This window comes from Papio anubis, chromosome 14, assembly GCF_008728515.1.
Source record: "Papio anubis isolate 15944 chromosome 14, Panubis1.0, whole genome shotgun sequence".
Taxonomy (NCBI): domain Eukaryota; kingdom Metazoa; phylum Chordata; class Mammalia; order Primates; family Cercopithecidae; genus Papio; species Papio anubis.
The window spans coordinates 4,504,113-4,516,653 of NC_044989.1; the positions used below are offsets into that span (position 1 = coordinate 4,504,113).

The 12,541-nt window shown below is 39.3% G+C and overlaps 1 long non-coding RNA gene across 1 annotated transcript in view; it reads left to right on the forward strand.

The window, feature by feature from the left end:
* LOC116270232 overlaps positions 1-11,329 on the forward strand; it is a 328,035-nt gene extending 316,706 nt beyond the window's left edge. The window contains exon 3 of the long non-coding RNA XR_004178163.1: positions 6,429-11,329. This is a non-coding gene — a long non-coding RNA (uncharacterized LOC116270232). The remainder of the gene's footprint in view (positions 1-6,428) is intronic.
* Positions 11,330-12,541: the final 1,212 nt, after the last annotated feature.

Genomic DNA, 12,541 nt, shown 5'->3' on the forward strand with positions numbered 1-12,541 from the left:
AGAAATCTGAGCAACACAGAAACAGGTTCTGATTTCTGCCCAGAGAACCTTCATTCCCGAATGTCTTTATTTGGCTGTATGTGTAAATTGAACCCATCATTGAGAGACTAAATGTTTTAAAAGATGTGAAAAGGAAAATTACTTGATTCTTCAGTGCAATTATTTTAAATTTAGTAATTCCCATTCAGGCAAACATTCTGTATGCCCCGGTGAAAGATGCATCGGGCCGGGCGCGGTGGCTCAAGCCTGTAATCCCAGCACTTTGGGAGGCCGAGACGGGCGGATCACGAGGTCAGGAGATCGAGACCATCCTGGCTAACACGGTGAAACCCCGTCTCTACTAAAAAATAAAAAAAAAAAAATTAGCCGGGCGAGGTGGCGGGCGCCTGTAGTCCCAGCTACTCGGGAGGCTGAGGCAGGAGAATGGCGGGAACCTGGGAGGCGGAGCTTGCAGTGAGCTGAGATCCGGCCACTGCACTCCAGCCCGGGCGACAGAGCGAGACTCTGTCTCAAAAAAAAAAAAAAAAAAAAAAAAGAAAGATGCATCTGTCCGATCCCTCAGTTGTTCATCTTTCTTTACTAAAGCGGACAGTTGTATGTACTCATAATGAACAAAATACAAGTTTTACAGTAGTTTAATATAAGGAAGCTTTGACAAAAAATAATTATGTTGATGCTGGCATTATTTATACCTTCCTTCCTCCCCATCCCCCGACAATTGTCTAAATGGTGAAATCTAAAAGTAAGGAGATTTAGAAAATATAAAAACCATTAGAGATAATGACACAAACAAGTGAGAGAAAAATATCACATCAAATATTTTTACCTGGAATCAAGACAATTAACATTTAGGCAAATACCTTATTTTTATATATGAGCATATATGTGTGTCATAAAGTGCTATATACATTTCTGTATTAATATTGTATTTTATTTTCCACACCATTAAGCATCTTTTAAACAACAACATTTTAAGCAATTGCACTATTCGTTTATATTGATATACCATTGTTACTTTATCAAGACATTAAGTCACAACTTATGGGGGCACCCTGTTTGGGCTGGTAAGCTGCTTCATTTCTTTTTTTTTTTTTGAGACAGAGTCTTGCTCTGTCGCCCAGGCTGGAGTGCAGTGGCACAATCTCGGCTCACTGCAAGGTCCGCTTCCCGGGTCCACGCCATTCTCCTGCCTCAGCCTCCTGAGTAGCTGGGACTACAGGTGCCTGCCACCACGCCTGGCTAATTTTTTTTTTTTTTTTCAATTTTTAGTAGAGGCGGGGTTTCACCATGTTAGCCAGGATGGTCTCGATCTCCTGCCCTTGTGATCCGCTGGGCTAGTAAGCTTCTTATGTCTAAGTACTTGCATGAGAATCATGACTTTAACAAGTAGACACACTAGAGCTAATATCTGGAGATTTAAAAAATTCCTGCTAATTATTAACAAATGAGAGTCAGAGGAAGCTGTAGTAATATACATCCAGTAGAAATAGCTATAGCCCAAAGTGCTTGCAGGCTGCCATCACTACCATCTCACTCAATTAAACCTAAAGAAGAAAACCTGTCACTTTGCATCAGTTAGTAGTGATGTAATCCTACCACTGCTACATCTTTTATGCTTATTACAAAATACTATTAACTTGCTTATTAGTAATCTATTAATATCATTTTGTCATTGTATTGTGTCCGGAAGTGGTGGGTTCTTGGTCTCACTGACTTAAGAATGAAGCGGGGGACCCTTTTATTCCGTTATCTGGCCCCACCCACATCCTGCTGATTGGTCCATTTTACAGAGAGCTGATTGGTGCGTTTACAATCCTTGAGCTAGACACAGAGTCACAGAGTGCTAGTTAGCTAGATACAGAGCTAGATACAGAGTACCAGTTGGTGTATTTACAAACCTTGAGTTAGACACAGAACACTGATTGGTGTATTTACAAACCTTGAGCTAGGCACAGTGCTGATTGGTGCATTTACAATCCTTGAGCTAGACACACAGTCACAGAGTGCTAGTTAGCTAGATAGAGTTAGGTAGATACAGAGTACCAGTTGGTGTGTTTACAAACCTTGAGCTAGACACAGAATACTGATTGGTGTATTTACAAACCTTGAGCTAGACACAGAGTGCTGATTGGTGGATTTATGATCCTCTAGCTAGACATAAAAGTTCTCCAAGTCCCCGGCAGATTGGCTAGATACAGAGTGCTGACTGGTGCACAGACAATCCTCGGCTAGATATAAAAATTCTCCAAGTTCCCATCCTGCTCAGGAGCCCAGCTGGCCTCACCTAGTGGATCCTGCACAGGGGCTGCAGGCAGAGCTGCCTGCCAGTCCTGAGCTGTGCCTGCACTCCTCAGTCTTTGGGCTGTCGATGGGACCAGGCTCCACGAGCAGGGGGTGGCGCCCCTCCGTGAGGCTCAGGCTGCGAGGGAGCCCACAGCAGCGGGGGGAGCTCAGAGATGGCAGGCTGCAGGTCCCAAGCCCTGCCCCCTGGGGAAGCAGCTAAGGCCCCGCGGGAATTTGAGTGCGGTGCTGGCAGGCAGCACTGCTGGGGGACCCAGCGCAACCTCTGCAGCTGCTGGCCCAGGTGCTAAGCCTCTCACTGCCCTGGGCCGGGGGCGCCGGCTGGCTGTTCCGTGTGCGAGGCCTGCTGAGCCTGCGCCCACGCCCGCCAGAGCTCACACTGGCCGGAGAGCGCAGCCCTGGTTCCTGCCTGGGTCTCTCCCTCCACACCTCCCCGCAAGCAGAGGGAGGTGGCTCTGGCCTCAGCCAGCCCAGAGAGGGGCTCCCACAGTGCCGTGGTGGGCTGAAGGGTTCCTCAAGCACCACCAGAGTGGACGCTGAGGTTGAGGAGGTGCTGAGAGTGAGGGCTGCTAGCACATTGTCAGCTCTCAGTATTGTGTTTTACTTGTATCTTTACATTCATTGTATGTTGTTTATAATTTTGATCTATTTACTAATTAATTTATCAGTCACAGTTGCAGCAATACATTTGACTGTTAATTTAGAAATCTAAATGTCTCCTTTGGTGCTATTATATGATATCATCTCTTGACTTTAGGCTTAGAAAATCTCACCCTACTCACACACATTTAGAAGAAAAACATGAAATATTGCACACACGCATATTTTAAAAGCACAATATTAAAACAAGCAGTCCTATGTGTTCTACACAGCTTAGGAAACAGAATCATATTAGTAGTATTGACCAATCACATTCATCATTTGGCTCCAACAGTTAAACGATTATAATCAATTTTCTGCTTAGGATTCTCTTAATATTCACTTTGTTTGTAAAATGTATGCATAATTCTCTAGACAATATATTAATTTTGCTCATTTAAAAAAATGTGTGTATATGAATCCTCTTCAGTTTTTCATGCCTTTGTTTTCCAAATATGATACATTTTAGTTTCACTTATGTTTATGTATATAGTTGTGGTTTTTACATTTTCATGGCTATATATGTCATTTTACATATGTGTAGCACAGTTTAATTATATATTCTAATGTTGAGGAATATTTTATTCTTTTCAATATGTTTCTATTATAAAACATGTTGCTATAAACACTGTATCAACCAGGAGAGAAACATTGCCAGTAGTGTGAACATTTCATGTGAAGAATTGTTAACTAGTAAGATGTACTCTTAACTACTGTAAGGAATGAAAGAGCATGCTAAGGAGTACAAAAGTAGCAAACACAGAAAGCGGCAACTGCCTCAGAGGAGGAGGAACAAGGAAGAACAGGCTGAGACTCCCACCTCTTTGGAGAAGGCTTTACTGTGTAGGAGCAGCACCTGCTGGGGGAAGGGACTTGCGGGAAGATGTGGGTAGAGCCGGTCCATTGGTCCAGTGCACCAAGAAGTCAAGAAGTTTGCAGGGGCGCAGGATGCAGCTGGCCCATCGGAGTCGCAGAGATTAATGCTGCTAAGCCTCTTGCATACCAACTTGCTGGCTGCCATGCTACAAGCAGCACAAAAGCACCAAAAAAAGGAAGCACCTCTCCTCTGTGACTGTTTTACAGTGCTCCAGCTCTGTCTAGAGATGGAGCCTCACTTTGAGACAGCAGATATTTGAGACCTGTTCACAGGACCCATCTCCATATCACCAAGCAGGGTCAAGAAGGGAGGTCTCAGAGCTGGGTGGCAGTAACTCATAAGAGATGCAAATCTCTTCATGTTAATCTAGTGCTCCTAAACAGGAGGTTCCAGGACACATGCCTGGAACGTCATCATTTTTAAGAAATGCTAAATTACTGTCCAAAATTATTTTACCATTTTATATTACCAGATGTGAAATACTAAATCATTATGGCTTTAATTTTCATGTTTATGATGACTAAGGTCCCATTTATTTTCATATTTTTATGGACATTTCTATTTACCCTTCTGTACAATGATAGCTTACGTTTTTTGCTCATTTTCCGAGTGTGTGTGTGTGTGTGCACGTGCGTGGGCATTTGTCTTTTTAAATTGGTTTTATCAGTTTTTTATGTAACATGTTTATATATTATGAATTCTTTTGGGTTATGTGTTTTGCAAATATCTTCTCCCAGTGGTTAGTGTCTTCATGGTACCTTTTGTTTAATATAATTTATTAATTTTATGTAAACCAAGTTACCAATATTTGTTTTTCTTTTAGTTTGGGCATCATAGACTTGTTTATGAACTCCTTTCTTTATTTGGGAAACTAAATATTCTGCCACTTTTTCCTACTATTTTTTAAAGTTTTGACTTTGCATTCAAATGTGCAATCCATGTGGGTTTAATTTTTTGGGAGGGGTAGGTACATAGAATAAGTATATATTTTACTTTACAAAATAAATATAAATAAGTTGCTCTAGCACCATTTACTGAAGACTTTTGTAGTGGCTTATGTACAATAAAACTAGTTTTTTCATAAATGCAGGTTTTTATTATTTTAGGGTCATTTATTCTGTTTCTTTCTTTTCTGATCTATTTATATCAGTCAGTACCAGCCTATACCATCCTAAATATTGTAGATGTAAAATAACTAATAATGTCAGGAAGAATGATTCTCTCTATCTGTTCCTTTCTCAACAATATATTGGCAATGTTTGAAATTCTATATAATTTAAGAATGTACTTGTCAAATTCCATGAAAAGCTGAATTCTTGAAACAATGTTTGGGAAGAGTTGAAGTTTTTACAAGGAGTCCTTCAATCCATGAATCTTACACATTTCTACATTGATTCGAGTCTTACTTAATTACTTTGAATAAAGACTCACATTTTTTTCCAAAAGGTTTGAACCTACCGGTGGCGTCCTTCTGCTTGTGCATGCTTTCGTATTTTAACAGTGGTATTTTCTAAATGCTGTAGTCGATGTGTGGAAACGCAGCAAACTTTTTATGAGGATTTCATATCTGGTCTGATTGTGGTGTAAAAGCTAAAATCAGGGCCATCTGGGGAAACCGGGAAGGCCTCCCTGTGGCCTGACTGCAAGTCCCTCGCCTCAGTTTGCTTTGGTGGATCAGCTCCCTACTCAAGCCACTCTTCTCACAAAGAAGGTCAGGTTTGCGCCCTGCTTGCCCCTGAATAGTGGGCTTCAGCTCTCTGCCGGCCTGCAGATTTATTAAAAAAAAATCCAGTCATGACATCCCATGGGAACCAGGGCACCGCACCCTCTTATTACTGTAAAGCTGCCTCCCATGGTCCTGCTGCTCCTGCTGTTTCCACGTGCAGCCCCTGTAGTCCCGCATAGCGTGGGGTCCTCCACCCCTGGGCTGTTTACTCTGTTGGTTTTTTTCTTTTGCTGTGCAGAAGCTTTTTGGTTTAATTAGGTCTCATTTATTTATTTTTGTTTTTGTTGCATTTGCTTTTGGGGTCTTAGTCATAAGTTCTTTGCCTAGGCCAATGTCCAGGAGAGTTTTTTTCTAGGTTTTCTTCTAGAAATTTTATGGTTTCGGGCCTTAGATGCGAGTCCTTAATCCATCTTGGGTTAATTTTCATATATGGTAAAAGGAATCCAGTTTCATTCTTCTACATGTGCCTATCCAGTTTTCCCAGAACCATTTCTTGAACAGGGTGTTCTTTCCCCAGTTAAAAAACAAAACAACTAAAAAAAAAAAAACAAAACAGAAAAAAAAAAAAACTTGTGTTTTCTAAATGCAGATCTCTGATCCAAAACACATTGAAGAAAAATAAGGCTGCCCTCTCCAAATTTTCTAACATAATTGCTTTTCGTCCTAAAATGGCTGTATTGCTCAAATCCAGAGGCATTTCCTAGATTTGTTTTTTCCATCTCTAAACAAAATGTTTTTCAGGAGCCATATTGTCTTCTGAACACCTTGGAGTTAGGCGAAGATGAACAGCGTCTCAGTGTTTTGTAGCTCTCACCACATTTTTGATGTTTGATGACTGACAGCTTCTAAGTCTCACCACCCTCTCCGCTTTGTGTCCCACAACAGGGCAAGTTGGTAAGAAAACTTCCGTGTTCCCTTCTTTGATGCCAGCAGAAAATTCAAGCAACACAAGCCACTTCGCATGCGAGGGAAGCCCACGGCCTCAGGCAGTGAACACAGTGGCCTCAGGCCTGGACGACTGTAAAAGCCCCAAGCCAGGGTCTTTCCCTGTTCGTTCAAACCATTTTTGGACAAGCTTGGGAGACTTCTCCTGCCCTCCCCTGGAAACCTCGCTTGTAAGTAACACATCTTTTCCCAGCCTCCGTTGTGTGTGTAGCATCATCAGCCTCCACATCTGAACCAAGGTACGGGTGGTGCTGGTGGTGGAGTCTTTCCTTTTTTTGGCAGGGTGGCAATAATACACTGAAATTGCTGTGTCTAATTGTAAATGCCTGTTTAACTTTTAAAGAAACTGCCTGTGTTCCAAGTGGCTATGCCAATTCCATCCCCACAGTCAATATATGAGAGTCCCAATTTTGTCCCACCAACCCCTATTTTCTTTTTTATTGTGGCCAATCTGTGGGAAAATTATGGTATCACATTCTGGTTTTCATTTGCATTTTCCTAATAGCTCATGATGCCAGGGTCCTTGTTAGGGGCTTATTAACTGTTTATATGTTTTTTTGTTTTTTGTTTTCGGTTTGGTTTTGTTTTGGCGAACTTTCTTTTACGTCTCTGGCTCATTAAAAACTGTGTTGTTTTCTTATTATTCAGTTGAAAGGCTCTTCATATTTTCTGGAGCAAAGCCCTTTATCAGGTTTATTTTTAAGTATTTGCTTTCAGTTCTTGGCTTGACTTTTTATTTTCACAGCAGTGTATTTTGAAATGTAAACATTTTAACTTTTAATAATGTCGAATTTATCAATGTTTTGCTTGTATGGTTGCTACTTTTACTTCATGCCTGAGAACTCTTTGACTCAACATAAAAAAAAAATCCTATATTTCCTTCTGGAAATTTTATATTGTAAGCTCTTCCATTTAGTTCTACAATTTATTTTAAGTCAATTTTTGTAGATGATGTGAGGCAAGCACTAATGTTATTCCTAATGCATTTTTATTATGGTAGAAAACACAGAACATAAAATTTATTATCTTAGTCACTTTTAACTGTACAGTTCAGTAGTGTTAAGTAGATTCACATTGTTGGAAAACAGAGCTCCAGAACCTTTTCATTTGCAAAACTGAAACTCTATACTGGTTCAAAAACAACTCCTCCTTTCCTTCCCCACACAGCCCCTGGTAACCATCCTTCTACTTTATCTTTTTATACGTTTTACTATTGTATGTACCTCGTGTAAGTGGAATAATATAGTGTGCATCTTTTTGTGTCTGGCTTAATTTCCATTAGCACCATGTCTTCAAGATTCATCCATGTTGAAGCATTCTTCAGACTTTCCTTCCTTTTAAGACTGAAGAATACTCCATTTTAAAGGGTCCAATTTCATTTTTAACTTTACTTTTGCATACATATACATGACTCAGCACAGCTTTTTGAAAAGACTATTTTATCTCCATTAAATTGTTTTCACAAATTGTGGACAATCATATTTTACTGTGAATGGAAAACTTAAACATGTCCCCGAATGTTGTTTCTTTGCCCATTTGTCTATGAATGTAAGAGAAGAAGAAAAAAGAAGAAGAAGAAGCAGCGAAGCCCTGGGCCACTAGAGCTCAGTAGGATGCTCAGGAGAAATTCTGATTGTGGAGTTAGCCTTCTAGCTCTTTGATGTCCAATAGTTTTTCTCATTTTAACACATTCCACCATTTTTTTTAATGGTGCTTTTCCCTGTAACCAATGTTTTAGTTTTCTGCACATTTAATCTACCAGACAGTAGACATGAGAATTTTTTTCTCTAATACTTAAATTTTTGTAAAATGTATTTCATCTATACTATGAAATACATATGTAAATATATGTTTTCCAAAATGCTAACCAACATTATATTACTTGAAACACTTTCCACTTATATGGATCTTATGGTCTACTTTTATTATATTAAGTTATTACATACCAAGGCCTATTTTTGGGTTGTTTTTGGTGTTTATTCTCCATAAATCCAGTCTTACGGTTGTGCTAGTCTTAATTAATTTTGCACTTTTCTGACTTTTTTGAATACCAGATGAAACTTACCCCTTTAGCTATTTTCAACTATTTATTTTTTTTAGTTTAGATTTTAAAATAGTTTTCTCTAATTCCTATGGTATATCCAAAAGCCATATTACTCTAATAATAAAATTTAAGAACACCCTGACAAAATTCTAATAACCAAAGTTAAGAACAAATTAACACACTGAACTTCCTTCCACACATGTTGCATTTTACTTCATCTGTTCTGTTCAATACCTTGAATTAATGGACTTTTTTTCTTTATTTAATCATAAATTGTACTTCGACTTTTTCTTGATGTCCCTTTAGAGCCATTTAATAGTATTTTGGGAAAGGTGTATCAAGCTGTGTTATTTCAGTCTCTCATGTCCCTCATTGGCATATTCAAATTATGTTCAGCGCTACTGGATGACTTATTTTCTAAATCCCAGACTCTTTATCTTATTCATATTTATATCCCTGTCACAGATCTCTGCCCAGCTCACAATTCTTGTTTGTAATATTGAATCACAGCAAAGTCTGAGATAGCTACAAAACTCCGACTGATTTGAACACAAAAGCCTTTCTGGAAATGGCAGCCTATGAGCTGAGTTCTGAAGGGCGAGTAGGAGTTGGCTACACACAGAGAGTACAGAGCAAGCACTCTTGGGAGACAGAACAGCATGGTCAAAGCTGAGGAACCTCTTCCAAGATTCTTGGACATTAGGGTACAGTAAGAACAGTAAAAGAACAGGTTAAAAAGCAGGTCTTGATGGACCCTCAGGTCATGCTGAGAAGTTTAGATTCATCTGAAGTCAGTCAGATTTCTCCACAAATTTTAAAGAGGCATGAAATGGTCACATTTCATTTAAAATATTATTTTATCCACAGTATCGTGAATGAATTAGAAAGACTCAAACAGAAACAGAGACAGAGAAATAATTTTCACAGCTGTTACCATAATTCAGACATGGTGATTAATGAGTTTTGTATTTTAATTGAATAAAATGATAGATATACTTGTAATGAGAGCCAGATCATTGCTACTGTTTTCAAAAACTGTGATCCCCACGGTCGGTGCCGACCGCAGTGTTCTGATGAGCCATTGCTCCTGAACAGATTGTCACATTAACACGTCTTATGTGGTCCAGGTCATGGTTCTGAGCAAATAGGAAACGGGCTGAATCAAATTGTAATTGCAGGGGTGAGATAAAGATTTTTATCCTCCTGACAGCAAGGTGAAAGCCATGTCAATCCTTGTGTAAACAAATGATCATACTGTCTGAGCGTGGAACCACTTCTGAAAGTGTTTTCATATACGACAAAAATGCATATCTATCTTTAGTTATGGTATTTTCATGAGAGTGAATTTGGTCAGCCTTCATTCCAGGAGAGAAACAACAAGAAACAATGACTGTCTAGGAGAGATTTGCTGATTCTCAGTTCCCTTCGAGATAAGGAAAAACTGGGGCCGGGTGTCATGTCACTTTACCGGAGTCATGGAGCAGCCCAGCTTCGAGACTAAAAGCGTAGTCACTGCTTCCAGAGGTTCCCATTTGAAACCATACTTCCCTCATTGCTTAGCAGGTGTACTGTGTGAGACAAGCTGCTTTTCCTCTGAGCATACGTATAACAATGCCGTTAACATAAGGCTGTTGGTGAGATTACAGAGAATGTTGTAGCAATCACTTAGAACACAGTCTGGTACAGGTGAGTGCTAAATACATGATCACTATTATAGTTTTAAAACATGGCTAGAGTTTTTTGTTGGAATGAGAACCTGGGTTTGACGTACATTAGACTGTTCTTATTTCGCCGTATTGACCATCTCTTTTCTGGAGGCTACAATGATTCTAAAGTGCACTGATTTTTTTTCTTCCTGCGTTAACCGATTTGATCATAGTTAGAGTAAGCTTTATCTGGTAAATTTTAATAAAATCTTGTAGTGTTATCTGATAAAAATGTATTATTGTGTAAAGTGTGTACCTTGCAGTCAGGATGAGTAAAGTATATATTTTCTTCTCTTTCCTTTGGGATACATTTATCCCTTAAGTATGAAAATTGCACAACATTTGGCCCTAAAATCATGCATCATGAAGACTTTATTAGGAAAATAAATTTGGAAACATTTATTACTACGGAATCTAAAAAGATCATGTTGCTTTTTTCCCCATTCACTCCCCAACCTGATTGACATTTCATACATGCTACAAAAAATATATTTTCATTGGTTCATCTGTCTATTCACCCATACACTTATTTATCCATTCACCCATTTATCCATTCACCCATTCACTTCCTTATCCATTCATTCATTCAACCCTTTATTTGACAATCATTAAGTGAGCACCTATCATACATACAAACAAGAAATATAATCCAGAAATTAAAAATAATACCTCCTTTTAGGGGATGGGAAAGAGATCTATCAACCCAACATTTTAATAAAGTCATACATGTTCTTCAATGGAAGTCTTTGCAGGTATCAATCTCTGGGGTAGGAGAAGCAGAGGTGGGTGTTGACTAGACAACCATAAACATCAGGTTGGTGAGAAGAGGTAAGAAAAGCATTTTCTGGAGCAGGAACAAAATGCTCCATAACCATCTGGCATATTTGAAGAACTTCAGATGGTTCTAAATAGGTGGAACTTAGGATATTCATTCCTGGGAACCTCATAGCGCTTTGCTAGGCAGTTGAATATATCCAGGCAGCCAAGCCAACGAAGGGACTTAACTGAAGACTAACCTTTTCAAATTTGCATTTTATGCAATGAAGGAATTAACTTGGTTTTTTTTTTAATTTTTATTTTTTATTATACTTTAAGTTCTAGGGTACATGTGCATAACGTGCAGGTTTGTTACATATGTATACTTGTGCCATGTTGGTGTGCTGCACCCATCACCTCGTCAGCACCCATCAACTTGTCATTTACATCAGGTATAACTCCCAGTGCAATCCCTCCCCTCTCCCCCCTCCTCGTGATAGGCCCCGGTGTGTGATGTTCCCCTTCCCGAGTCCAAGTGATCTCATTGTTCAGTTCCCACCTATGAGTGAGAACATGCGGTGTTTGGTTTTCTGTTCTTGTGATAGTTTGCTGAGAATGATGGTTTCCAGCTGCATCCATGTCCCTACAAAGGACACAAACTCATCCTTTTTTATGGCTGCATAGTATTCCTGAGTGTATGTAGTATACACATTTTCTTAATCAGTCTGTCACTGATGGACAGGTTGATTCAAGTCTTTGCTATCGTGAATAGTGCCACAATAAGCATGTAAGTGTACATGTGTCTTTATAGCAGCATGATTTATAATCCTTTGGGTATATACCCAGTAATGGGATGGCTGGGTCATATGGTCCTTCTAGTTCTAGATCCTTGAGGAGATAAGCCATACTGTTTTCCATAATGGTTGAACTAGTTTACAATCCACCAACAGTGTAAAGTGTTCCTGTTCTCCACATCCTCTCTGCTTTTATGTTGTTTCCTGACTTTTAATGATTGCCATTCTAACTGGTGTGAGATGGTATCTCATTGTGGATTTTGATTTGCATTTCTCTGATGGCCAGTGATGATGAGCATTTTTCATGTGTCTGTTGGCTGTATGAATGTCCTCTTTTGAAATGTCTGTTCATATCCTTTGCCCACTTTTGATGGGGTTGTTTTTTCTTGTAAATTTGTTTGGAGTTCTTTGTAGGTTCTGGATATTAGCCCTTTGTCTGATGAGTAGATTGCAAAATTTTCTCCCATTCTGTAGGTTGCCTGTTCACTGTGATGGTAGTTTTCTTTTGCTGTGCAGAGCTCTTTAGTTTAATTAGATCCCATTTGTCAATTTTGGCTTTTGTTACCGTTGCTTTTGGTGTTTTAGACATGGGGAGTCCTTGCCCATACCTATGTCACAGATAGGTATTACCTAGGTTTTCTTCTAGGGTTTTATGGTTTAGGTCTAACATTTAAGTCTCTAATCCATCTTGAATTAATTTCATATAAGGGAGTAAAGAGGAAAGGATCAGTTTCAGCTTTCTACTTATGGCTA